Here is a 25,238-nt window from a genome sequence, read left to right on the forward strand (position 1 = left end):
TTAGTGATTTAAAATAACGATTGTTTTCTTATTATTCCTCATGGTTCTGGGGTTTCACAGGGTTCAGCAAAAGGGGGTGAGTAAGAGGGTTAGAACACAAGCATGACTAGCCTATAGCTGGGGAAAATTTCTATGTTGATGTGAACTGTTCAGAATAGGCAAATCTATAGACACAGAAAGTAGGTTAGTGCTTGCTGGGAGGAGAAGGGACAGGGGAACAAGAAGTGACTGCCAATGGGTAGTGGTAGTGGGTTTTTTTGCAGGGAGGGGGTGGCGATGAAACTGTTATGGAGTCAAATAGTGGTGACGGTTGCACAACTTTGTAAATATATGAAAAACCACTTAATTGCATACTTTAAAAGGATGAATTGCATGGTATGTGAAATAAATAAATAAATATATATATATATATATATATATATATATATATTTTTTTTTTTTTTTTTTTTTAAAGAATTTGGCTGTCCTGGTTTCCACTGTTATTGTTGGCAAATATGCTGACATTCTAATTGTTCATTCGTTTATAGGTAATTGTGTCCTATTCCATACCCCCCCACACTGCTTTTAGAATCTTCTCTTGGTTTTCTGTGTTCAGAGTTTTTTGTTGTTCTTGGGGTTTTTTTTAGCGTTTTCTTTCTTTCCTTTTTTTATTCCACAGTTTCATTGTGATATGTTTCAATGTGGATTTCTTTTATCCTATATGAATTTGTTGGGCTCTCTAGACCTGAAGATTCATGCCTTTCATTAATTTTGGAAAACTGTCAGCCATTATCCTCTCAAATGTTACCTTTCTTCTATTTTTCCCTTCTGTGACTTCAATTAAACCTTTATTAGACTGTCTCATTCTCTCCTTCATATCCTGTAATCCTTCTTTGATGCTTTTCGTCTTTCTTTGTCCCAGTTTGGGTAATAGTGTAGAACTTTATATTAATACACTCAGGTACTTTCTCCACCTTTCCACCTGCCTGCCCAGTAGCATCTCACCCATAGCACGTCCCAAGCTAAAACCTATCTCCCCCAACCTCTGCCTCCTCCTCCTCTCAGTAAGTGGTAATTCTGTTCTTCCCGTTACTCAAGTCCAAAGCCTGGTGTTATCTTCACTCTTCTCCTCACACCCGACATTCAGTCTATCAGCAAATTCTGTCTCCTTTACTCTTACATCTTACATATAGAGGAGAAAATGTACCCATTTGTTCCAGAAGGAAGAACATCAGCCAAAATGTGAAAATGGGACCTAATTCCTTAGCAGCAGAACAGGAGTAAAGATTTTATTTATTTATTTGACACAGAGAGAGAGCACAAGCAGGAGAAGTAGCAGGCAGGCAGAGGGAGAAGAAGCAGGCACCCCACTGAGCAGGGAGTCCAATTTGGGGCTTGATTCAGGACGCTGGGATCATGACCTGAGCTAAAGGCTGACACTTCAATGACTAAGCCTCCCAGGTACCCCCAGGAGTGTATATTTTGATTAGGGATCCCTCTCTGGGTTCTGAACACGAGTGTTTGATACACAGAGAACATTCTTCCAGGAAGGTTGATCTCCTCAGTAGACTGAAGTATAGACCAGAAAACCGTTTAGGAAGCAGAGAATTAAAAAAAAAAAAAAAAAAAAAAAAGGAAGCAGAGAATTAGAACAAACAAATTTCTGTCAAGTTTCAGAGACACAATAGACTGGTGTTCCTTCCTCAGGTCTCTGTCTAAAGGACTCAGGCCAGTCATCCGGAACTAGTCATCATCAGGCTTCCATCCCAACATCTATCCCTTATACCCCAGAGATTCTGCCTACATCTGGCCTCTTGCCTCAGTGCTCACCCCATGCCTTGGTTTGTGCCTCATTATCCCTTTTCAGGACTCTTGCGGTGGCCCTCTACCTGACCTGTCCCCAGTCTCTCTCCTGCCACTTCAGCTTCTGCCCTCTACCCTCCCACTGGAATTACTGTCCTAGGAAGACTTCATTTTATGCTACTTATATTTGGAAAACTGCCTTTGGTTCCCCAGTCTGCAGCATCTAATCAAAATGCCATAACCTGGCATTTATGCTCCACATACCCTGTGTTCAAGAGATCTGGGCAATGCTTCTATTAGCCAAGGGACACCAAAGAAGGCAGTAAAACCACCAGAAGCTAGAGGAGAGGCCCGGAACAGATTCCCCATCATGGCCCTTGGAAGGAACCAACCTTGCTGGACCCTTGATCTTGGACTTCTAGCCTTCAGAACTGTGAGACAGAGCCTTTCTGTTGTTTAAGCCCCTCAGTGTGTGGTTCTTTGCAATAGCAGCCCTAAGAAACCAATACTCCAGGCTGGACAGAGTAGGATGCTGACAAAGGCTGTTATTGTCCCTCTCTATCTGTGACCCATTTCTGTCTCTTCTCCTGTGTCCTTTGCCCCTTGGCATCTACGTCAATGTTCTTCCTTAGCCCATTCGTTTCCATCCAATTTCCAGCCGCCAAGACCACTGTTCCCAAGCCACTGCTGTGTGTCTGTGTGTTTAGATCCCAGAATCCGGTTACCTCAAAATGAAAGAGCAGCTCTCCCCGAAGGAGGGGCAGGAGGGGGTGTGGGGGCCTTACCTGAGTGGGTTGTCCTCTGTGTCACTCACCCTGGAATGAGCTGCAGGGGCTATAGGGCTGAGGGGCTCGCTAACTCCTGGCTGGTGTGGCTCTGGGCCTGGGCCAAAGTGGTGAGTAAGAACCTGAAAAGAGGTGAAAAGGGGGCGTCTCTGAATCAGAGTTTCAAATTCAGCTTACTGATGCCTGGAAAGCTACTGTAGGATGAGAAAACCATAGTTTCTAAGTGTCACTCACGTGCTTGAATGCTTTGTTTCCCTTGTAAATCTCCTTAGGTTTTGGCAAAATTCCTTTGGATCGTTACAATCTGTCTTTTTTTTTTTTTTTTTAAAGATTTTATTTATTTACTTGAGAGAGAGAAAGCACAGGAGCTGGGGGAAGGGCAGAGGGAGAGGGAGAAGCAGACTCCTCGATGAGTGTGGAACCTGATGCAGGGCTTGATCCCAAGATCCTGGGATCATGACCTGAGCCCAAGTCAGACGCTAACCACTGGGCAACCCAGGCACCCCTGGATCTTTACAATCCATCTTTAAAAAATGCTAAAATGGGGTGCCTGGGTGGCTCGGCCGGTTGAGCATCTGCCTTCGGCTCAGATTGTGATCTCAGGGTCCTGCGGCAATTGGGTCCCATATTGGGATCCCTGCTCAGCTCGGAGCCTGCTTCTTCCCCTCCTTCCCACTTGTGCTCTCTCTCACGATCTCTGTCTCTCTGAAATAAATAAATAAAATATTGTTAAAATTGCTAAAGGATGTGGTGGGGCTAAAGGTGGTGGTAGAAGCAACCCGTGGTGGTGATGGGCAGGGTGGGGGGCCGAATAGCCCACCTGTGGGCTAGAGTCACAATATCTGGTGTGGTTGAGGGAAAAGTGAAAGATCCCACAGCCCTCGTCATGGGAATAGCTGGGCAGGGAACTCCTCTCGCTGGGCTCTGGGAGCACATGGAAGAGCCTGGTAATCCAGATTCGGATAGGGGCTCTATTTTTCCTACATGGTCTAGGAGAGGATCCAGTTTAGCGGGCAGCTTGGGGCTGCTGCCAAACCTGGAGCCCAGAGGAGGCAGCTTAGCTTAGTAGCACGGCACACATGGCAGCTATTGGACTGCAAGCTTTCTGTGATGGCTCTGTCATCCCCTGGATGTCCTTGGTGTGGTGGGCACAGCGATGTGAAGAGGCCAAGGTCAAGATGTGTTGCTCTGACCGCCATTGACAGTGCTGTTGGTGGACAGCCCTCAGCTCTCGGCCCCTTCATGGTCTGTTTTGGCTCCAGAGCACACCTTGCCAAGGTCATGGTCTTCTGAGGGCAGGCCCCCTCCATTGACAGATGGCTGCCGGAGTATCAAAATCCATTCATTTCCGTGCAAAACTTAGGACAACTCTGAAGGGCCTTTCTTCTTCCAGAGCTTCCTGCAGGGGGCAGGGGTGACCAAGGCTGTCACCGGGCCTGCGTCATAGCTGACTTTGCCCTCTGCCCACCCTCCCCTGTTCCTTTCTTATTTCCACGGTCCCTAATAAACATCCTGTGTGCTCGCCTCTGCCTCAGAGTCTCCTTCCCTGGGAACCCAACCCGTGACCCTTAGACAACTTGATTTGCCTTCCCTGAGCCTGGCTTCCTTCATCTGTGGAGTAGTTGTGGCGATGCTGTCCCCGAGGCTTGTGATGGGGATTCACTGAGAGACTGTTCGAGCTGTCCTGTTCCAGGCTCAGCCGCCAGGACCAGGCAGGGATTCTCATTAGTATGTGCAGAGGCCAGAGCCCGCTGACTGGAAATGACAGCAAGTTGCTGCAAGGGACTGTCTCCTGCTTTCACTCTGCCCCTCACTGAGTGCTGCCAGGCTCTGCGCGTCCCTCGCCAGTGTGTCCTGTGTTGGCCAGCATCCCTCCCGCTATGCCAAGGCCGGTGGTTCAGTGGCGCTCGTGGGCTACGTGGTGTGACAACCTGCAGGGCGGCCTGAAGGGAAGGGGCAGGCAGGCTGGGGGCCTGGGGTAACCAGCCATCCCTGTAGGAGCCTTTTCTAATATTTTTGAGCCCCAGGGGGGTAGTGGCCTGGAGGGGAGGCAGGAGAGCTGTCTAGGGGGAGCTGTTGTCCTCAGGGAGCCCCAGCAGGACCTTGGGCTTCTGTAAACACCCTCAATCCCTTTGAATGTAAGGAGAATGTACCCCATGCTAGAAGCAGAGCATGCCGTTTCCACCCCTCCTTTCAAAAAGATTTGATTTATTTGAGAGACAGTGTGAGCACAAGCAGGGGGAGGGGCCAAGGGAGAGGGAGAAGCAGACCCCTCGCTGAGCAGGGAGCCCGATGTGGGACTCAATCCCAGGATCCCGGGATCACGACCTGATCGGAAGGCAGATGCTTCCCCAAATGAGCCCCCCAGGTCAAACACTTAACATTCTTTATACACTCATGCCAGTAGGCAGCAGCATTACCTAACCCCCCTTTCAAGTACAGCAGCTGTGTTTAATGCCATGTACTTACGTCACAGAGCAAGAGCGATCAATATCAATAATAGGGGGCAATTCTGTCCCCCCCAGTTTACTCAAAAACAGCCCGAGGCGAAAACCACAAATCTTCCAGTTCCTTCGATGCTTTTCATTCAAATGTGTCTCTTGGATCTTGCCAAGTTACACCGGTGTGCAGAGCACACATTTTTTTCATAGAGTATGGCCCCTGTGTGCAGGCAAACCACTGACTGCTTCTTCAGGAGCTCACCCCGAGAAGCAGTGACCTTGCTGGGGAGGATTTAGTGCTGAGCCTCTGTAGGTGGGTTGCTGTCCAAGTTCTTTTCAAGGGCGATTTTGGCTCTCGGTGATTTCCTCTCACTGCCTGTCTTTCGAAGCCACGCCCTCCAGAGGGTGCAGTTTCACTGCACATCTGTTGGCAACATTTTGGATCGCTTCAGTTTCCCAGGAAGAGCTAAGATGCTGGGATAAACATCCTTGTCCATAAGGCACTGGCCCTCTTGTCTAGTCGTTTCTTTATGATGCCATTTCGAGAAGGACATGAGATGGTTAATTTTATGTGTCAAGATGACAGGTTCCTCCTCCCCTCCCCCTTCCAGTGCCCAGATATTTGGTTCAACAATATTTCTGGGTGTATTTGTGAGGGTGTTTCTGAATGAGATTAACATTTGAATCAGAAGATTGAGTAAAGTGGATTGCCCCCCCCCATCCTTGTGGGTGGGCCTCATCCAATTCCTTGAGGCTCCCCCTCACCCCCCAGAGAACAAAAAAACCAGAGGAAGGGAGGATTTGCTCTCTGTTTGACTACTGAGCTGAGACATCGGTTCTCTGCCCTTGGACTGGGATTTACACGACTGGCTCTCCCGGGTCCCCAGCTTGCAGACAGCAGATCGTGGGACTTCTCAGCCTCCAGAATCACGTCAGCTGATTTCTTATAATAAATCTCTTTTATTGGACCATCTGTGTTCATTCTGCCTATCTGTATCTGCTAGCTTTGAAGGCAGACAGAATCGGTTCCAACTCAAGTCTGACCTCTTACTTAGCTGGCCAGCTTCTTAACCTCAGAGCCTTAGTTTCTGTATCATAAAATCGGATCTGCAGCCCGTTCCACTTGGAGGTTTTCATGAAGATTAAAAGCAATTAGCCTGGTACTGATGTAGTCAAAACACATTGTGTAATTTAGATGAACATTTAAATGAATATTGATTACGTAATTTATTTATCTATCTTCCTATTCGTTCTGTTTCTCTGGAGAACCCTGACAAATCCAATAGATTTTTGTCAATCCATATACTGGGTACATACAGGCAATACAAAAGGGTTTATGGTTAAAAGTAAGTTTGCCATCGTCCCTATGCCCCAGTCCCTTAGTTCTCCTGAGAAGCAACCCCCGTTAACTGCTCCTCAAGCCCCCTTCTGGAACCACCCTAGGTCTGCGCTGCCTAATATGGCCGCTCTCCACATGGGACTCTGAGGGCTTGAAATGTGGCGATTCCAAATTGCGGCGTAAGTACAACCTGCACCCTGAATTTTGAAGACTTAATGCACAAAATAACGTAAAACATCTCGTAAGCCCCTGTTCCTATGGATTGCATGCTGAAGTGACTAGATTTTGATATACTGGGTGAAAGAAAATGTCTTATTAAAATTAGTTTCACCTGTTTTCTTCGTACTCTTTACAAAGGTGGTTATTAGAACATTTCAAATTACAACCGCAACTTGCACTGGTTCTGTTGGCCAGAGCTGTTCTGTGAATATTGAAATGCTGGTTTATAGGTCTTCCTCCCCCTTTATTTACCCTCTCAGGCACGTGGCAGGGGAAACACACAAGCCAGGCTGTGATCTGCACATTTCTGGGTGCTTCTGGAAGTTAAATTGCCATGGGCTGGGTAGCAGGCAGAGGGGCCCTGCTGACCTTAGGCCAAGTTCCCGGGGTCACTTGACCCCTCCCAGGCTGGAGCTGCAGGACCAGGGAATATCTTGGAATATCTGCAGCATTTAGCAGCCCTAACTCAAGCCTTTCCTTTAAAAACTAAATAAATTTCACATCCACGGTGTCCTCTGGGCCACTAAATTGTCAGTCTGATGCTCAAGATGGGGCAGGAATGGGCCTTCATATTTTCTGTCTCATTCTGAGAGGTTTCTTGAGGACAAGTCTCCTATATCCAGGGAGGCCAAAGTCAGTTTGGTCTGGGACTCTGAGGTGAACTGTATGTCAAGATCAGTGAAATGGAAAAACAAATGATTTTTTTTATAATTGCTAGTGCTTTGCTTCGAGGTTACATTTTGTCCTAGAAAATACAGGCTATTGATTTTTCCCCCCTGTATATACAAATCCATTTATAATCCTACTATTTCAGAAAAGTAAAAACTGAAAAAAAAAAAAAAAAAAAAAAAAAAAAAAAAAAAAAAAAAAAACCACAATTTGGCTTCCCCGGGAAAAGATATAGGAAACAAGAGCATGTGAGAATTCCATTAAATTCCAGATAGAGACAGGGCAGGTTTGGAGTGTCAGTGCAGGAAAGACTGGCAAGGAAAGATCAATTGAAACCATCTGTTTCTAGAAGAGGGCCAGGTGCCATCCTGACAGATGGGCACGAATGCTAGCTTGGCATGGGGCCCGCTGATGCCCAGCCTAATGGCAGAGAGCAGAGGCTCTGTCAACATGTGTGGCGACCACCCAAACCTGGTCAAGGCCGGGCCACTGGGGCCTATATCCCCCATCCTGCTTTCTCAAGTGTAATTCTACACGGTGCCGAGGGCCCTATGTGGAGGTTACCAGAAAGAGATAGGCAGGAGGACGCTGTGGTCTACTCGCCTATATGTTGTCTGTGAAGGGGTACACTTGAAAAGATTCCTGCTTCATACTCTGCCAAAATTGCCCATTAGAGCTTAGTCAGACATTTCCCCTGGGGCCCCTGGGTGGCTCAGTTGGCTAAGCGTCCCACTCTTAAGTTTGGCTCAGGTCATGATCTCAGGGTCGTGAGATTGAGTCCCGCCTCGGGTTCCACACTGAACGTGGAGCTTGCTTAGGATTCTCTCTCTCCCTCTCTCTCTCTCTGCCCTACCCTGCCCCCCACCAAAAAATAAATAAAATCTTTTTTAAAAAAAAATATTTTATTTATTTATTTGACAGAGAGAGAGAGATATCACAAGGAGGCAGAGAGGCATGCAGAGAGAGAGGAGGAAGCAGGCTCCGAGCCCGATGCAGGGATCAGGATCATGACCTGAGCTGAAGGCAGAGGCTTTAACCCACTGAGCCACCCAGGCACCCCTAAATAAATCTTTTTAAAAAAATTTCGCATGACTTCTGGCCTAGGAACTGTTCTGAGAGGTGGGCTTGGGAAGTGAGTTGGCATAAGCTTGGCGTGGCCAGCTGAGAGTACTTTTCTGCAATCAAAAGGGATGCAAGCATCAATGATGTTTATTGTTTTTACCCTTTCTTTCCTTTTCAAGAAAACCATTCTAATCCATTCTCACCTGTGGTAGCTTACACAGATGGCTACGATTCTCATCTCTCGTTTTGTCGGTGCCCTTGGCCATGTGACTTTGCAGGGCCTTTCCCTGGCGGGTGGGTTGATTTACCACAGCCGTGGACTCTGAGCTCAGCCAGATGGACTGTAAGCAAGCACGTCGCAGGTTCGAAATGGCTCATTCATTGGGGTTCGCTCTCTCTTGGGCATCTGCCATCATTGTGTGGATGCGCCCAGGCTAGCCTGCTGGACCATGAAAAACGTGGAGTGGAGTAGAGCTGAGGCCAGCGTTGCTCAGCCACCAAGCAGCTGTCGGTGGGTCCAGCTGAGATCAGCGGAGACTCCTAGCCAACCATCTGAATGCATCCGCCCTTATGGTTATATGCCGCTGAGCTTTGGGTTGGTTGTTAGGCAGCACTGTTGTGGCAGAAGCGAACGGATACATCCAACAGACGGCCTGAATTTGACTTTGGTGTACGTGGAAAGAAAAATCCATTTTCCAGCCAACACTGCCCCACCGATAATATTTATAGAGGAATTGGTGCAAATTGGTCTCTAATTGCAGCAGCCCCAACAGCACAATCCAGGGAGATTTCAGTGACCCAGAGCAGTCATAAATTATGCTGTGTTAGAACTATGTATGATTTTATAATATGATCACCCATAAAACCTTAAGAGCTCCTTTAGAAAAATGTTCAGAAATTACGTGTGGGCAAAAAGCTCCACGTGTGTAACTAGAGCTAGCTAATGTTTGTTTTAGAAACTTCCGTATTTCCTGACTTGCAAAAGTTCACCCTTGCCGACTCAGCAGGGCAATAACATCGGTATCTGCATTAATGTCCTGTGCCTATAACCAGAATCTCTTGCATCCACGTAGAGGTAATTTCAGATGTTCTCACAGCAGGGTCGTAATTCTTAAATACTTAAAATATTATGTATGTTGTCTTTCCTGATGAATAGAACTATTTTTTCATCTTGCTGTTAACAAACTTAGATTCTCTCAAGTGATTGAAAAGCATTCTGCAAGCCTAAAGTTCTATAAAAACTCTAAGTAATAGCAACAATAAAACCTTATTAGCCATTTCGGGCTCTGAATCAAGATTTTCAATCCTTGGCAACTAATTAAATGTTTTACATTCCAAGGGAACACGTAGCATTCTCTCTCTCTCTCCAAACGCTTCCTTCCCTGATTGGGATTAGAAAATTGGTCAAGACTTTGCACAAGATGCACAAGTGCAGCTCGAAATAAGGATGTGTGTAGTATTGTATTCAAACCTTACAAACCTCGGTCCTGGCTGATGTTGCTAACTGCTGGTAGAATTTGGGGGGCTGGAAGTAAGAAAGCCATGGGTTTCAGATAACCTATGGACATGCCAGGTGCTTTAGGGATGCTATTTTGTTAAAGTCCCCTACCCATGTTTTGAGGCAGGTACAGCATTATCTCTTATCAATGGAGAAATGAGAGCTGAGGGTCAGCAAGAAACTTTGAGTTCACACTTCAAACTCAGCCGCCCTCGAAGCAAAAGTGGTCGGCTTTGAAGTCCCAGGTTCTTGTATGCCTCCTTCTGCAACTCTCCTCCCTTATAATTCATGCCTGCTTTGTCCAATATGGTCACCACGGTGACTCCTGAATGCTTGCGGTGTGATGCGTCCCAGCCAAGAGGTGCTGTGCCAAACACACGCCAGATTCAGACTGAGTGTGAACAAAGAGAATTTGAAATAACCAAATACCTCGTGAATGATTTTCCTATTGGTTATTGAGCTGACAGCACTTTGGATATATGGGGTCAGGTACATTACTGCAATCAATTTCACCTGGGTCTTTTTATCTTTGAGTGTGGCTATTAGAAAATTTAAGATGGCCTATGTGGCTTGAATTGATTTCCACTGGACAGGGCTGGCTGTAGGAAGAAAGAGAATGAAGGGCAATCCTGGACAACCTCCAATGGGAGTGGACAACCTCCCAGGCCTGTCTCTGGAGTTGCAGGGACTGAGTGGGAGAAATGATTCCTCAGAAGGAAGTCGCGGATGGGCTTGAAAACAAACCACAACAGCACCCTTAGAATTGGGGTTGAGAGACATGGAGTCTCAGTCCTGGCCTGCGCTGTGTGTGTCAGTCTGCCTCTGTGACTGGACTCTTGGGCTTCTCCAAGTTTGGATTCTTTGCCAAGAGCTGGTGGGATCTTTAGTGGTCAGCTGTGAAAAATGAGCCCAGAGGGGTGGCATTGAACTAGCTTTGACCACGGTTCAGAGGGGTCTTTATCTTTCCCAAGGTCACTGTCTTGGGCTGCGTGCCCCAGAGGGTAGATTCTGAGATGGGAGTTTTGCATGCAGAAGGTTTATCTGGGAGAACTGTTGGGATCCACCCTCAAGGACCAGAAGGGAAAAAGCAAGAGTGGATGGAGGAACATGTTGAGCTGCTGTCTTCCGGGCAGGCTTCACTGACTCTATGGGGAATGTGAAAGATGGAATGACCCTTGGAGCCACGTGGAGTTGGGACAAGAGGGCTGAAACTTAATACCCCCTTGTGAGTCAGTCAGCAGAGGTGGGCTACACTGGGAAAAGGTGTGGCCTTGACCGGAGGTCTCTCCTGTCGTTTGGGGGAGTCCTTCAGTCCTGATACTACAGCCACACAGCTGCCATCTGAAGTGGGGTCCCCTAGTTCCCTGTCCAGCCCCGCTTCTCCTGTTCTGCCTAACTGGAGAACCGGAGGTGCTGTCCAGAATGGGATGCTCATACACGACAGAAAAACAAATCAATGGGAGCTGGACCCAGTAGGCGCTTTGCAGGGGAAACAGGCCATGGTGTTTCTGATTCCTCTCCTTGCTTCAAAAAAGCACCCGTTGTCCCATGGGATATCGCAATGCTGGAGGAGTCAAGGAGTGAGGGAGATTTACTGAGGGGTCAGCCAAGAGCTGCTGTGAATGTGGGCCAGTGAGCTTTGGTATGTCCCCTTATACAGATGTAATCTTCAACCTCAGTCATGAGACAAGCTTATGACTCATCAAAGACAAACACTGTAGTTCCCACCACCGGAGAGGCAGCTCCTGCATCTGTGCACTCAGGATAGCCCACCTTACCCCCCACCCTGGGGCTGGTGCCGGGGCTGTGACCTTTGCCCTCTGGTTAGCATGCTTTTCCAGCAAAAGCCCCCAGCCATGAGCCAAGTACACATCTAAGTCAAGGACCCTCAGCAAAGGCAACGTTCTCAAGAGAAGTCTAGAAGGTGGTCAGCGCTGGTGGCCAGTCCATGCTTTCTGCACATGCACTGTGAGCCAATGGTGCCGGCCTACTGGATGGCCACGGTCCCATGGGGGAGCCAGTGATGGTGTCCAGTGAAAAATTGAGGAATGGATCCAGGAAGCCCGACTCTATCATTGTCTTCTGTAGGCAAGGCGCTCAGTTTGTTTATAGTCAACGTAGGAATAATTCAACCTTCACAGGGTCCCTGTAAAACTAGATGGAACCATATCTCTCTCAGACAGATGGGAATGCGGCCTGGTGTTCCAGATAGCGTTCTGCACAGAGCCCTGACTGGGGGGTACGGAGCAATGCGAGCAAAATAGAAGCCAGGTAATGAAAGTTCCAAGCACAGCGGCAAATAATCAGGCAATTATTGAGCTAAGACTATAGCTTTAAGTCCTAAAACGTCTGAGTCAGAAAATTCTTCTAATAATAGTTAATAAGAACATAATCCTTAACCATAAGGAGCACGAAAAGTTGTCTAGAAGACGAACTGCGGGTTACAGTTGAGTTAACAAACAAAAACGCAGATTTGTGACGACTTCAACCAAAAAAGAATGGAACAATAGTAAGTGCACTGAGGCTTGGCAAAGGGGAGAAGGCTCGGGCAGGAAACATGAAAAACCCCCCTCCACCTTGATTAGTTCTTAATGAGTTTTCTAACTGAGCCTAGGGACCACTCTTTTACCTCCATCTTGTGGTCAAACACGGAACTGCAGACCACTCTGGGTCTTTGCACCCCCCTCCTCTTTTTCTATTTGCCAAACATTCCTGGGCCTCAATCCCCCAAGTGGGAGCCAGCTGATTGAATTTGCCCCCACCGGGTCGCCTTTGTGGTTTGCAGGTCCCAGCTCTATTACAGGATAGAACCATCGCCTGTTGTATTCGGGCCCTCTCTTCCCTCTGCCAGGAGACACCTTCCAGCATGGCTGGCTGTGCAGCTGTGCATGGAGGGTAGCGGGTACCAGACCAGGCACAATAGCAAACACACTCGAATGCTGAGGCACAGGGTGAAACCCGAGGAGGATCCAAACTTTGTGGGGGCCTGAAACATATACAGTCTTGGGGTCCCTCTTTAAGGAAAAGATTGTAAGGAGACAGGTACAAAATTAGGTATAACAAGGAATCCTGACTTTGAAAGACTTGACAAATACCTACACCTTACAAAATCCAGATGCCGCAATAGAATATTTTCATTAAGTACCTGACACACCTCAATAGTTCTTTTTATCTTACGATTTTGGGGCTGCATACTCATGTGTTCGATCTTTGGGTTGATCCATAATTCCCCAAAAATATCAAAAGTGAATCTAAAATTAGGGCATAAAGAGCGATTCAAATGCCTGCTTAAACTGCCACTACACTGTACTGGGCTACACAATTACGTAACTGAATTACACTTATGGAATCAAGATGGACTCGTTGGTAAATATGTTTCCTTAGGGTATTTTACCATGTCAGTGTCAATCGTGCCGGCTGTTTCATCTGGAACGGCCAGCCTTCATCGGAACAAGAGGCATCAGATACTCGAAGATATGGTCCGATTCACTATGGTTCATAAAACATGCAACTTCCCAGACAGGCCTACTCCCTGGCTGTTGTACTGCTCTAGGTCTGGGCCCTGCAAACCAAAAATTTTGATATGTTCTAGTCCATATACATTCCATGAGAAAGGAAAAAATATATATATGTGCATTCATAATTATATACATTGCACGGCTGAATATATTCCCAGCGGGAGAGAATTTCCTTTGTCTAGGCATCAATAAGAGCTAAGCCTCCCGGGTGCCTGGGTGGCTCAGTCTGCTAAGTGTCTGCCTTCTGCTCAGGTCATGATCTCAGGGTCTTGGGATAGAGCTCAGCAGCAGGTTCCCTGCTCAGTGGGGAGCCTGCTTCTCCTTCTGCCCCTGCCCCTGCTCATACTGTCTCACTCTGTCTCAAATAAATAAATAAATACAATCTTTTTTTTTAAAAGATTTTATTTATTTGACAGACAGAGATCACAAGTAGGCAGAGAGGCAGGCAGAGAGAGGAGAGGGGGAAGCAGGCTCCCCACTGAGCAGAGAGCCCAATGCAGGGCTCGATCCCAGGACCCTGAGATCATGACCTGAGCCAAAGGCAGAGGCTTAACCCAGTGAGCCAGCCAGGTACCCCAAATAAATAAAATCTTTTCAAAAAAATCCCCTCTTTATAATATTTCATGTTTGATGATTGGAAGAATTTTCCACAGAGTAGAGTACCTTCTGACTCCATACTTCTGAAGCCTTGTTTGTCCTTTGCTACTCATGTGCTTCTGGTTCTGAGCACCATAGGACATGTTTACATTGACCTATAACCTCTGGGCCTGAATCTCCATATTAGGTCACCTATGGAGTCAACCCAGTGGGTGGTAGGAGTGTTCTGGGAAGCTATTCCTGCACTGGGATGGCTAGCAATATTTTAAACACACACACACAAATGTTCCACTAAACCCAAATTAAATATATCCCTAAATCAATTGCCCCTTAGCTGGATGTAAAGAAATCCCCCTAGCTACTCCCATGCTACCAGATCTGAGGGGAAATACGGCCGACAGGAAGTAGGAGTAGAGACAGTGGTCACAGACAGATAGGTAAATAAGATATGACACTGCCTTCTAGAATCCTGCAGACCAGCGGGGCATTTAAAGATGGCTAGGAAAGTGATGGGAAGGGTAAAGATAAAGAACAAGAACAAGAATAAAAAAAACACAAAAAACCGCTGACCACATTGACTACTTACTATTTGCCATATACTTTGCTAACCATTTTACGTGGGCAATACCTTTTAAGCCTCCCAGGAACTCTAAGAGAGCAGGTACTGTTATTAACAGCCCACTTTATAGATGCAGAAACGGAGACTAAGAGAGATTCAATGAGCAATTCTGACAGGTCACATGGCTAGGGGAGGACAGAGCCTGGGAGTGGGCGGTCTGACCAAGGGTGAGGGATGTGTTCTCACCAAGATGGGAAGGTATTATTGGGCCATTGGGAGATGAGTAGGCGGTTGGCTGACTCCCAGAAGGCTGGCTTTGGGGACAAGAAACAGATGCTGTCAGCTGACCAGGGGGAATGTAGAAGTTGGCTTAGAAAAAGTCAATGAGTTCAGTCAGTTCTGCCATATTGCTTTGAAGTCTCCATGAGACACCTATGTAGACATGGTGGAGAGGCAGTTGGCAGTTGGCTATCTGAGTCTGGAGTGCAAGAGAAGCGATCTGGGCAGGAAGGTGGGTCATCCACACATTGTGGTATTTGACTCCAGGGGAGTGAGTGAGATCCCCTGGGATATGCTGTGTGTAGAGAAGCCAAGCTGGAATCCAGGGAGTTGGCAGAGGAAGAAGGGTGGGCGGCCAAGGAGTGGGCAGCAAGGGAGCAGGGAACCACATGAGTGAGGGAGAAAAGCGTTTCAAGATGAGCTCGTGGTCACAATGGTACTCTGTTATCGATAAAGGCTGGGATGCTGAAATTAACAAAAATAGTCACAGTCATCCTGGTGTCTGCGTTTGGGTTGTCCCCAAGGCAAGGACTTGAGAGCAAGTAGATTTTAGGAGATTCAGAGAACATGGGGAGTGGGGAAGTGGGACAAGGGAGAGAAGGCAGCCAATAAAGAGAGTGTTACCAAGTCAGTTCCCACTATGGGCAATTGGTGCTCAGCCCATGACACCTCTGGGAGTTGGTGCGGCTCAGCCAGCTCAGGGTATCTGTCACGGGTCAAGTTCTCTGGAGGCAGAAGCCACAACATGGGGCATTTGGCACGTGGGGTAATTATTAGGGACAGCACCTTTGGAGGGAGGGGGAAGAAGCAGGACTGGGTGGAGAGCTGGCTTGAACTGTAAAGCTAGCCTGGCAAAGCCCGGACCAACCCCCTGGGGACCCCCAAGACCTCAGCTGTCCCGTCAGAGTTGTCCCATGGTCAGTGAAATAACCCATTACCAGACGTGGACTACCTCGGGGCGAGGGGGGTTTTCAGCACTTGGGGGCTGTCTACTGACATTGGGGCAACAAGTCCCTCTGTGAAGGGGACTGGGGGTGCATCTCTGTGGCCACTGCATGTGCCCTCTCCCACAAGCTGTTCCCTTCATATGCCCCGGGGTCGTGGCTGAAGGGAGCCGGAGGTGAGCTCATCCTTCAGCATCGCTGACCTGCCGTATATGCAGGCACAGTGGATCCCCCTGGTTTGGGGCATGTGTGGGCAGCTGGAAGGAGCCAGAACACGTGGAGGGAAGGCCCCAGTCTTGTGGGAGAGGCACCAATGCTTCTAAACAAGGGTTGTGGGGCAGAAGAAAGCCCCCTGAGGTGCTGGCTCAAGGTCCACCCCCCACCTCTGAGCTCTGGTCTCTGCTCTGTGACTTAGCCTACCGGGGACACCAGCTAGTTGATCCCTGGGAAGGTACCTGACCCAGGCCGGACCAATCCGAATCCTTCCCTAGGACTTTCAAACTGGCACGAAGGGGAGCCTCGGGGGTAGAAGGCTCTGGAACAAGTGGGAATCACGTGGAGGGGGAAAGAATGACATCACTCCCAAGAGAGCAGCTGGGACAAAGAGTGTGGGGGCCACGAGAGAGAAGTCCCAGGGGTTCTGGTGGCCCAGCTGCATCCCCTTCCTTCTTTTCTTCCCACACCCTGTGAGATCCTCTGCGTCCTGCCAATAAAACCCCCATTGTGCTGAGGGAGGCTGGGCTGCTTCCGGTCTGGGAGTTGGGAGTTGAGTGCTGGGTGGGATGTGAAGAAATACCATGAGTGCGGCAATTCCCGGAGAGCTCACGATGAAGATGAGAGAGAGAGAGAGAGAGAGAGAAAGAAAGAGAATGCCAAAACTCAAAGAGAATGCGGGGTCGAGGAAGGGTTTTTTTATTTTATTTTTCTAAGCCGTGGAAAACTTAAACGTGTTTATGTGCTGAGGGTAAAGAGCCAGTAAAAGCAGCATAAATCATAACAAGAGAATATACTAAAACGAGGCACAGATACAAAGCTATAAAAGCTTTAAAGATAAGGAAAATATGCCCTCAATAAAAATAAGGGGAAAAGGCAGAAGGAGAATCAGCCTTGCAGCGGACAGCTGCTGTTGGCGCAGGTACCTGTGGAACGTGCACAGTCCTGGGCAGCCGCTTCCTCTGCGGCCAGAACAGTTCCACACCCTTGACCTCTTCACCTCTGGGGGTTCACCCAGGGCACTGGGCAGGGGCCCTGTAGAAGCGGTGCCCTGGGGATTAGGACAAGATATGGGCACTCAGTCTGGTACACAAGGCCTTGGGTGTTCAGTCAGGACCACAGCTGGAGAGCAGGAGAGGGAAGATGCAAGACAGAGAGAGAGAGAGAGAGAGAGAGAGAGAATGGCTGGGGAGCTCCCTGCAGAGGGGTGGGCCTGGTGTCCAGAGCCCAAGGGAGAGATTAGTTTGAGATCAGATCAAAGGCTCTTGGCTAGGACATGAGAGGGAAGAGAGAAATCTTGTGGTCAGGGGGTTGCTGGGCAGGAAGTAGAATCCATTTTTCTCTGTAAAGTTTAAAGTGAGAGTTATCAGGAATGGGCTAAAAGTGACAGGCTTCTGGCTTTGAGTGGCCCCAAACCCAACGAACAGTGGCTTAAATCTTAAGGACCTTTACTGCTTAGCTAGCAAGAAGTCTGGACATACACATTCCAGGGTTTGTCCATGGTTCATTGACTGCATGGAAAACCCAGCTCTGTCAGCCACTCTGCCCTGCCATCCTTAGCTGGTGGTCTTTCCTTCCCATTCTTGACCCACCCCATGGTGTCAAGATGGCTGCTGTGGCTCCAGGCATCCAGTGCCTGTTTTAGGAGAGAAAGTCCAGGGCAGTCAGACAATGAGAAAACCCCCTCTCACTCTCTCCTCAGGAAGAAAAATTCTCTTCAGAAGCTTCCCAGGAGACGCTTCCTTTTTAGCCAAGGCTGGGTCACAAACCCTTTAACAAACATATTACCTAAAATTAATTTTAAGTAATGTGCCTAATACCCACACAGAATTGGGTTCTGTTAGCAGAAGTTTGGAAGCTTGAGTAGAGCTTTCAAATAACTGTGAGAGGGAAAGGAGAGAAAGAGAGCACTGCCCGATTGCAGCCGGGGCCCAGCTGCCACGTGAGGCCCAGCGTAAGAAGATGGGGTGAAAGAGGGTAGATAGGAAGAATGACCCCATTTACACAGAAGCCCCCCAGCACAGTTCTGGAAAAAGCCGAAGATGCTGGCCTCCATCAGCCGCCACCAAAGCCTCACAAGACGGAATCATCAAATTCCAAAGCATCTGCTGCCTTGACCATCACGTACAACTAACACTCGGGGTTTAGTTGTAGGAGAAGGAAATCACTCCAGCTATTTTAAGCGGGAAGGAATTCAATTCAGGGTATTCAAGGTCAGGAATGACTCTCAGGATGGCACCACAGAAAGACTGGCCTGCCCTGGGGAGCTACTTGATGTCTTTACCTTAACCAGGAAGGTGGGGAAATAGAAAGTTCTGGAATTAGAAAGGAATTAGAAAGTTCCAAGGTCCTGCTTCAAGAGCATACTGCTTTAGCTGTATGTGAATCAGGGACAATTGCTCAGTTGCTAGTGGACACTCATGAGGCCAGTGCTAGGCACTGGCAAACTGTCCCAGAAAATCACTGGCCCTACACCCAGCCACTCTTGTCAATGGAACGTGACCTCGGCCTTTCTCCCACCCTCTGAATCACCCACAGGCACATCTGACGGATAGAACTCAATCTGCACAGAACCCTAGTTTTCCAGGCCTGGCAGGGCAGACAGACACAGGAGGAAGGCGGGGTGGATGTTGAGAGAGCACCAACCCTCCCCATCCCCTGCAACAATCCAGCAACTTCCCCTCATCCTAAAGATGCTCTGAAGAGCCCTTTCGTACTTCAGATCACAAAAAGCTTTCCTGAGTGATTATTTTTTCTCTCTTAATTTACTTCTGACTGTGGTTTAAAAAAAAAAAAAGCCACATAACCTAAAGTTTATTATCTTAACCATTTTTAAGTGTACACTTAAGTAGTGTTAAGTATATTCACGTTGTTATCCAACCAACCTCCAGAACCTTCACATCTCACAACACCAAAACAATCCCTCACTCCCTCTCCTCTGAGCCCCTGGCAACCGCTGTTCCGCTTTCTGCTTCTGTGAATTTGACTACTCTAGATACTTCAAGGAAGTGGAATCATACAGTATTTGTCTTTTTGTGACTGGTTTATTTCTGGTGAATGATTCTTTTAAGAAATTACAAATCTTCACTGTAATGAACTGAAGCAGACACATTTCACATTGTCAACAGCGTAGCTATAAGGCATCAGCCCAAAGGCATCCCTTTAAGCCAAATGATATGTCTTCTTCTCCTTTTTTTTTTTTTTTTTTTTTTTTTAAATAATAACCTGGGATGAGGGTGCCTGGGTGGCTCAGTGGGTTAAAGCCTCTGCCTTCAGCTCAGGTCATGACCTTAGGGTCCTGGGATCGAGTCCTGCATCAGGCTCTCTGCTCTGTAGGGAGCCTGCTTCCTCCTCTCTCTCTGCCTGCCTCTCTGCCTACTTGTTATCTCTGTCTCTCAAATAAATAAATAAAATAAAAATCTTAAAAAAAAAACCCCTGGGATGGGCATGGAACTCTCAAAATGAGTGGTCAAGGAAGTCCTCTCCACAGTAGGGAAAATGGTATTCCAGCATACTTCCTGTGGTAGGTAGAATTCTGAGGTGGCCCCCGAGGGTCCAGACTCTGTAGAATTCCTTCCCCCTGAGTACCTACCGGAGGGACTTCTGAATATGATAGCGTAACACTCCCATGGTTGGATGATGCCATATTGCAGTGGGCTTTAAGAGTGGGAGAAGGGGGGCGCCTGGGTGGCTCAGTGGGTTAAGCTGCTGCCTTCGACTCAGGTCATGATCTCAGGGTCCTGGGATCGAGTCCCGCATCGGGCTCTCTGCTCAGCAGGGAGCCTGCTTCCCTTCCTCTCTGCCTACTTGTGATCTCTCTCTGTCAAATAAATAAATAAAATCTTAAAAAAAAAAAAAGAGTGGGAGATGGTCCTGGGTGGGTCTGACCTAATCAGGTGAGCCTTTAAAGAGGACTGGGCTCCTCTAAACGAGAAGGCTCCAGTACCTGCGAAACATTTGGCATCAGGGAGATTCTCCATTCCTGGCTTTGAAGGTGCTGGGACCACATGGCAAGGACCTGAGAGTGACCTCTAGGAACTGGCCAAGAGCTATCAAGAAAATGGGTCCCTCAATCCTACAACTGCAAGCAACTGAATCCTGCCAACAACTGGAAGGAGCCTGAAAGGGGACCTGAAGCTCCAGGCAAGATCATGGCCCTGGCTGACCTTTCACTTTAGCCTTGTGAGAACCTGAGTGGAGGATCTGGCCATGCCAGGCCCCAGCTTCTGAACTACAGAGCTAGAGGGTAATAAATGGCTGTTGTTTTGAGCTGCTGACTTTGTGGTGCTCTGCTACAGAACTAGAGAAAACTAGTACACCTCCGTTCTGACATTGGTCCTGCCTCCAGTTTACTGTGTGACCAAGGGCATGCCACTTACCTTCTCTGAGCTTCAGCTGCCCAGCCAATGAAGACAGCAACTCCTGTCCTTCCTGCAGGATGAATGTGAATGTCCAATTAGTTCATGTATGTAAAAGCTCTTGGAGAGTTAGAAAGCGGCTCTTAAATGGGATGTTTATTATTGTCATATGAAAAATAAACCTCCAGGCGCCTGGGCAGCTCGGTCTGTGAAGTGTCTGCCTTCGGCGTCATGATCCCAGGGTCCTGGGATGGAGTCCCGCATCAGGCTCCCTGCTCAGTGGGGAGCCTGCCTCTCTGCTACTTGCGATCTCTCTCTCTGTCAAATAAATAAAATCTTAAAAAAAAAAAAAAAGGTTTTTTCCATTTTTCCTCCTGCTCTTTCCACACATGTGTACCCTTCCCTCCTTCTGCTCCCAATATAGTTACAGTGGACTTTTGATTGGGCAGCTAGTGAGTGTTTATCTTATTAAATGTTTAAATGTTTTGTAAATGTTTTATAAAACTGAGCCATGCAGTGAATTATGGTTTTTTTTTTTCCTTGCACAATCCTTTCCCTGGAGTTAACAGTCGTTTGGCTTTCTGTTTTCTTAATACTTACTAGTAACGACACTGTAAACTTGGCCAGATATTTAAATCTCTGAAGACACTCACACATGTCAGTCATTCAGTTGATTTCATCTTGTGGAAACTCTCTCTCCTGCGGTCTCCTGAACCAGCCGCCCTCCGGGGCCGGTACACCCATGACTCTGTACTGTATATCGAGCGTTTATTCTTTGCCATGGAAGGTTATACTTGAGAATCACAACAACCTTACGAGGTACAGATTTCTACTCCTGGGATGCTAAGTCTTGAAGAGATGACATAATCAGGTTAAAAGATGGCTAATCAATGGCAGAACCAGGATTTTAACCCATGATTGTTTAACTCCAAACCCTGGGTCGGTTGATTCTAAATCGTTTTCTGCACTCAAAACTGCGGGTTTGTTTTTCATGTGACGATCATAAACTTCATATTTAAGGGACGTCTTCTATCCAAAAGCTTTTACTTACATTTACTAATTGGACGTTCACATTCATCCTGCAGGCAGGACAGGAGATACTATCTTCATTGGCTGGGCAGCTAAAGCGCAGAGAGGGTAAGTGGCATACCCTTGGTCACACAGTGAGCTGCAGGCAGGACCAACATCAGAACCAAGATATACTAGTTTTCTCTAGCTCTGTAACAGAGCACCACAACTTTAGCAGCTCAAACGATAGCCTTTTATTTTTATTTTTTTTTAAAAGATTTTATTTATTTATTTGACAGAGGTCATATGTAGGCAGAGAGGGGGAAGCAGGCTTCCAGCTGAGCAGGGAGCCTGATGCGGGGCTCAATCCCAGGACCCTGGGATCATGATCTGAGCCAAAGACAGATGCTTCACCGACTGAGCCACCCAGATGTGCCAACAACTGCCATTTATTAGCTCATAGTTGTGTAGGTCAGAAGTGGGGCTTTCCCCCCAATACTATCCTGATGTACAATTTATATGCAGTAAAGAGCTCAGATCTTAAGGGGACAGCTCGATTACTTTATGTGTGTATCTATCTATACACATACACAAAGTGTTGTATGACCAGCACTCAGCTCAAGCTACAGGACATTTGCATCCCCCCAAAGAGTTCTCTTGGGTCCCTTCACAGTAAATACTAGCCCCCTCTTCACCTCCCAGAGGTAACTGCTCTTATGACTTTTACGACCACAGATCACGTTTTGCCTGCTTTTTAGCTTCATAATACTCAGAAGTGTGTACTCTTCACTCTTCTAGGTCTGGCTTCTTTCCCTCAGCAGTGTCTATGCGGTTCATGTGTGTGCTTGTGCACGTCTGTGCCTTGTTCTTTGATATCCCATTGCGTAAATACCCCTTCTACCGCGGATGGACATTTGGGCTGTCTGAAGCCTGTGCTCTTAACCATAAACTAGGTCTAGGGTAAATACCATTCTCCTGCCGAAGGACTGAGTTTGGATTTTACTTACCAAAGCTGGTGGCTGGAGCAGGTTCATCGTTGGGGCCCAGGCGCTGACCTCGGAGCTTCGCAAGGAGCCAGGCTCTGGACCATGCGGGCAAGGGCATGAGGCAAACACCTTTGCCTACCAGGACCTCCTGGCTGCATCTGAATGCTGGCTCCCCCTTCCAGGCCAGCAAGAGCTTTTTCCTGAAGGGGGATTGTTTTGAAATCTCCATGGAGACCCAAGAGCCCCCCCCCCCCAACACCTCCTGAAAGTCCCTGGACTTCCACCCATCAAGCTGGCAGGCGTTAGGAGGGGTTGTCTGGCCTCAAAAGCCATTTGTAAAGCTAACAAACAAATCACAAGGCAAACTGAGTCCAGTCTGTTTCTGGCTGAACCCAGAAACAGTTTCATTGTGGGCTTAAGGGTGGGATCACTAAGGCACAGGCCCGTGGGGTCACCCGCACAAAGCCTGCGTGAGTTTTACGGGCCCTTGGTGGACTGGTGTGCCTGCTGCCATGAGCATAGGCAACAAAGGGGTCCTTAAAGGAGAGAAGCTTTCCGGAGCAGCAAGCTGGGGCTCGTTCTTTGGCTTTGGGGAGGAGACGAGGGGGAAGGTGACTCACAGCAGCTGGGCACCTCTCCTCCTGTGAACTTCTCTGGGTTAAAACCTGCATCTGGTGGTCTCCAGGAGCCTGCAGACTGGTCTACGGTGAGCAGCTGGGGCTGACGGCTTAACAGCCACAAAGATGATGAAAAGCCTGCAGAACGGGACTGATGGGCACTCTTTAAAAGAACCTGGATTCTTCAGCCTGAAGAAGTAAAGATTAATACCCGCGCTCAAGTATGTAAGGGGCTCTTACGCTGAAGTTGGTGGCTAGCTATTCTCTCTCTCGCTCTCATTCTCGGAAAAAAAGAAAAAAAAAAAATTCCAAGATGATGAAGTGGTTTGAAATTCCAGCAGGAGGGATCGAGGGTTGAGAATGAAAAAGTGAAGGTCTGACAATGAGCATTAAATGGGGGACTGGGTTACCATGGAGGCTGATGGAAGCTTTTCTGCATTGCTGGGCAAACAGACTGGAAGTGCCTATTGGTCAAGAAGAGCCAGGGTGACTTCTCAGGCCACTCCTTTTGGCACTGTTATCTTAGTGTGGTTTCTCCAAGGAGCACACCCCGAGGGGAGGATGTGGGCGCAGGCAGTTCGCTTGGGAACAGGTCCCCCAGAAACACAGGGATGGGAGGAAGGTGAGACGGGGCGGGGGAGGGGAGAAGGCTGACGAAGGCAACTGGGGCACGATTGTTCTGGGGACTCTGGGAGACGGTGTGAAGAACTGTTTCTCCCAGAGCAGCGAGGAAGCTAGGGTACTTAGTCATGGACTCCCACTGCTAGCTGGTTGAGGTTCATTCTTTTTCCAGAGAATCCTATGGCCATTTACTTGGGTAAGGGAGCTGTAGGAAAATGAGGCTGAGCAGACTTTTCTAGAATTGTTGGCACGGACATGGATACCAGGGACATAAAACTCTACCAAGGGCCCTCTGTGGAATGGCAAGCTCATGCGGGCCAGGTAATAAATAGGGGCCAGGCCCAGATCTGACTAGTGATGGCTCCACTGGGTCCATGAACCTACGCAGTGATTACTTCTCTGCTCCCTGAATGTCTAACTGGAATGGCCATACTTAGTGGTTAGCAGAACTCCCATGGGTACTGGGGTTTTTGGCCTAGGCAGTAAGGGCTCCCACAGTACAGGAGATGAGGTAGAAACCCCTGAAATGCACCCCCAACACACACACCAAGCCAAGAGAGTGAATCATAAATAGTATCACATCCTGGGGGGACAGCAGAGATTAGGGTTACCCTCAATGATGTCAAGAATGCAGAGCTGGTGGTTTCTGACATATCCCCATTTAATTCATAAGTCTGCCACCTAAAAGAACTGGATGGAGCGTGGTGAATGAGAGTGGATCACTCGATCAAGCAGCAACCGCAATTCCATCTGTTTTACCCAGTGGGGCATCTTTGCTTCCAGTACATAGTATGTGGCCATGGATCTGGCAAGTGCGTTCTTTGCTATCTTGTTGGGGAGTTAAGATGGCAGAATCATAGGGGACCCTAATTTCATCTGGTCCCTGGAACTCAGCTAGATAATTATCAAAACATGCTTTGCTATGTCTAATGGCTTATATTCTTGTGGGATGGACAATAGTAGACAGGGATGGCCTTGCTCCAGGGCTATGTGAACTTTCCCACCCTCTCTCAAAACATCATCTGAAGAGCTCTGGACCATCTGGACATTCTGCAAGACAGTACATGGATGAACCATGTTGGTGGTGTCTTATTATTGGGAACAGATGAGTGACAAGGGCTGCGTATGCTGGAGATCTTGATAAGACACATGAACTGCAGAGAATGGGTGACGAACCCTATGACAATTGGTACCCTATCATATCCATGAAGGTCTGAGGCTCCCAGTGGGCTGGGGCATGCTGGAACATCCTGTACAAAGTGAAAGGCAACTTACTAAATCATGTCTCACCACTCAGAATGGGGCGCCATATTTGGTAAGCCTCCCTGGGGTCTTAGGGTGGCATGTTCTGCACGTAGGGAGACCCAGTAACTGGGTGGTACAGAAGGCTGCCAACTCTGAGTAGGGCCCAGGGCAGGAAAGAACTGTGGAGCGAGTCTAGGCAACAGTGCAAACAGCCCTGGAACTCAGGCCATATGAGCTTCTCATTGAGGTAAGTGTGGTGGGATAAGATGCTGGATGGAGTTGATGGCAAGCCCCAATAGAAGAATCAAAAGCCAGGGGCCTGGTTCTGGCTTCTGGAGCAAGACTGAGCAGTGCCACTTAGGAAACAGCTCCCTGCCTACCACTGAGCCCTGATGGAGACAGAGCACTAAAATATGGGATGGCAGGTGATTATGTGATCAGAACTGCCCAGCATGAGCTAGGGCTATAAGACCCACCAAACCATAAGTTTGGGTGGGC

General features: G+C 48.0%; 1 long non-coding RNA gene across 1 annotated transcript; it reads right to left on the bottom strand.

Annotated features, from left to right (window-relative positions):
* Nucleotides 1-1,344: 1,344 nt before the first annotated feature.
* On the bottom strand, nucleotides 1,345-20,337 carry LOC132006893 (uncharacterized). Its single transcript, XR_009401243.1, has 3 exons — nucleotides 20,285-20,337; nucleotides 2,568-2,689; nucleotides 1,345-1,548 (listed from the first exon to the last, which is right to left on the bottom strand). It is a non-coding gene; the product is annotated as an uncharacterized LOC132006893 (long non-coding RNA).
* Nucleotides 20,338-25,238: the final 4,901 nt, after the last annotated feature.

This window comes from Mustela nigripes, chromosome X (assembly GCF_022355385.1).
Source record: "Mustela nigripes isolate SB6536 chromosome X, MUSNIG.SB6536, whole genome shotgun sequence".
Taxonomy (NCBI): Eukaryota; Metazoa; Chordata; class Mammalia; order Carnivora; family Mustelidae; genus Mustela; species Mustela nigripes.